Here is a 3587-nt window from a genome sequence, read left to right on the forward strand (position 1 = left end):
TATTTGTTCGTATAGCTACACTGCAATTTGGACATTTCACATTATTTAAACAATTTTAATCTGCTAAAACATACTGGGATTTTAGATGGATTTTTGAGCACATTATGAGATTTGTGATTCTCCACCTCACACACATACCCAGCACACACCCCTAATATGGCAGAAGGCATATCAGATCTTGGAATAGGGGCTAGCACAGGTGATTTTTAAAAGCCCTTGAAGAGCATAATCCTCTGTTGAAAGTCACCGTGAGTCTCTTCCCCAGAGGGGAGCGTGGGTTTTTCTATAGCCAAACCCACAGCGAGTGAGGAAAGAGGCAGCTAAGCAGCTGGTTCTTGTTTTAGGTGTAGGGATCCTTGATGTCCTTAGCACTTAGGACCATCAGGAGTAGTTGACCAACAAGGGCAGTTGACCTTTTACAATCAACTTTATAATACACTATGGCTGCTTCAGCCTCTCACTTCTTTACTTTTGTCTCTTTTTCTCTGAGCCTCGTTATTCCCTTAATTCAGATCCTTACCTTGTTCTGTGTCGTAGATATTTTTGGAAATCTAATGGAAGTTATGGATGCTTTCTCCAGAAAAATGCACCTTCCCACCTACACAATTTTGCAAAATGTATCAGAAGATTCACAGGTCCCCAGAGTTCATGAATTCACTGTTAAGAAGCCTTGCCTTGGGAATTCCCTGGTGGTCCAGTGATTAGGACTCTGCTTTCACTGCCAAGGGCCTGGGTTCTATCCCTGGTGGGGGAACTAAGATCCCACAAGCCATGAGGTGTGGCCAAAAATAAAAAAGTGTTATAATTTTTTTTTAAATTTTTTTTAAAAAGAAGCCTTGCCTTTAACTGACCATAATGTATTTGGTATATTTGAAAATTGTTATATGTGGGAAATTAAAAAATTTTGTTCATTAATAAGTATTCATTGACCAAATTTTAATTTTGATGAAGTCCAGATTTATCTTTTTTTGCTTTGGTTGCTTGTGCTTTTGGTATTATAGTTAAGAAAGTATTGGCAAATAAAAGCTTACTAAGATTTACTCCTGTGTTTTTTCCCAAGAGTTTTAGGGTTTTAGCTCTTAAATTTAGGTCTTTGGGCCAGAGTTAATTTTTGTATATGGTGTGAGGTAGGGGACAAGCCAACTTCATTCTTTTGCATGTGGATATCCAGTAGTCCCAACACCATTTGTTGAAAAGACTAGCCTTTCCCCATTATTTTGATAACCCTGTCAAAAGTGGAACGTAAGTGTGAGGGCTTATTTCTCAATGTATGCCTTTGATATTTAACATTCATGGGTGTGTAACAATTGTGAAGAGTATCTGACTCAATTTCCTAGCACGTACTGCTGGTAAGAGATGATGTCTGTGCAGGTGCCCCACCCACTCCTCATCCCTTAGCCTAATTGGAGCTCGCCTGCAGCCCAATACACGGTTCCTGTGCAGGCTCACAGCTTTCCACAAGCCCTGTGGTTTCTGCTTTCCCACCTGAGGACTTTTCCTGCACCCCAGGAGCTTGCTCAGCCTGCACACAGGGCAGTCTAGAAGGGCTGGGGGCTTAACACTCCCTGGGGTAACCCCCAACCAGTAAGGAATGGGGGCCAGTTGGTAAGCACCCCAGCTTCCCTTTCACCCAGTGTGTACATTCTACATGTTCTTCCTCAGTGGAAGTGAGCCCCACTTGTCCACGGCTAAAACTGTCTCATTAACTCACCTTTCCTTTTCTCCCTTCCCGGTCTCACTTTCTCCTCTTCCTCATTTCTGCTTCACAGAAGTGCCACCCAAATTAACTGAACCTAAGTCTTTGTTTACAGTCTGAGGAACCCAAACTAGGACACCATGAAAAGGGAATTTCTATTTTCACCTTTGCTTCTGCCCAGAATATGTCTCGTTAAGCATCCTAACAAGTTTTATTTTTAAGTATCCTCCTCACCCTTGTTTTACAGGTTAGTACTTAAACTTACGAAGCGCAGTCATTATCATTATCACATTATCAAACTTTTTGTTTCGAAATTTTTTTCCAATATTTAATTACAAGGACTATGCCACCCTTTTCAAGTAGAACCTGCTATATACATCTGTCATCTGTTTACTTTTCAGGAAATTAGAAGGAAGTGTGGTTTCTCTCAAGAAACCAATAGCAGCGTATGTTTTCTTGGTGGGGAACCAGGAAAAATTTGGCAGCAAGCCAGAAATCTACTTACTGCCACCTTGTTTTACCAGCCTTTTCCCATCTTCGGTCTTTGTGGAGAAGTGAGGAAAATCGTTTTAAATTTCCACCCTTAACAAACATTTGTTGTCTGTTGTGTTCACTATACTGTATACCAGGCAAGGGTGAGAGGCCCTACAGAAAGGAAAGATGGTGCTTCCAAAAGTTTCCAGTATAGGGACTTCCCTGGTGGTCCAGTGGTTAAGAATCTGCCTTCCAATGCAGGGGACGCAGGTTCAATCCCTGTTCGGGGAACGAAGATCCCACATGCATGCCACAGCTAAGCTTATGTGCCCTAGAGGCCATGTGCTGCAACGATGCGGCCAAATAAATAAATATTTTTTTAAGAAGTCTCCAGTATAAAGAGGAAACAACAACCATTTTGAGCAATTTAAAAACAAAAGGCATTATGTTAGCAAAAAGTAGATCCTCAATAAAATTTTTAAATGTTTTATTGAAGTGCAAAATATGTATACAGAAAGTGCACAATCATAAGTGTACAGATAGCTGAATTTTCACAAGCAACACATCGATGCAGCCAGCACCCTGATGCAGGCACAGAGCATGACCAGCACCCACCTAACTGCTATTCTAACCTTTTCGCCTCACTTTATATTATATAGAAACAGAATCAACGGCATGTACCCTTATGTATCTCACTTTTTTAATCAGGGTTTGTGAGATTCGTCCATATTCTCACGTGTAATCGTAAATCCTTCATTCTCATTGCCAAATAGTATTCTATGGTGTGAATATATCACAATTTATCTGTTTTATTATTGGTGGACTTGTAGAGGTTTCTCAGGTTTGGGGTTTTTTAAATTTTTTAATTAGAAAACTTTATTATTTAGACCAGTTTTAGGCTCACAGCAAAATTATGCAGAAAGTACAGAGAGTTCCCATTTATCCCCAGTCCCCCCCCACACACAGAGCCTCCCCTACTGTCAACATCCCATACCACAGTGGCTCGTTTGTTACAATGGATGAACCTACAGTAACACATCCTTATCACCCAATGGGTTTTGGTTTCTTAAAATAGTGCTGCCATGGATGTTGTAATACAGTGCTGTTCAACAGAACTTTCTGCTGTAATGGAAATGTTCTATAATCGGTGCTGTCCAGTACGTAACTACAGCCATATGTGACTATTAAGCACTTAAAATGTGGCTAGTGACATCTTCAGAAGTTAACTGCTAAAGGTAATGACTGTTAACTCCTGCCTGACCCAACAATCAAAGGTCAGTATGATGAGATTTTTTTCAGAGTTGGGGAGAATAGGGGTAAATTTCACATTTATAATTTATACATCTTGTCTACTTCTAAAGTAGGCAACACACAGTATTAAAACACTTATAATCTTTTGGATTATAAACCATTGAGT

This window comes from Balaenoptera borealis (assembly GCF_965194805.1).
Source record: "Balaenoptera borealis genome assembly, chromosome: 5".
Lineage (NCBI taxonomy): Eukaryota > Metazoa > Chordata > Mammalia > Artiodactyla > Balaenopteridae > Balaenoptera > Balaenoptera borealis.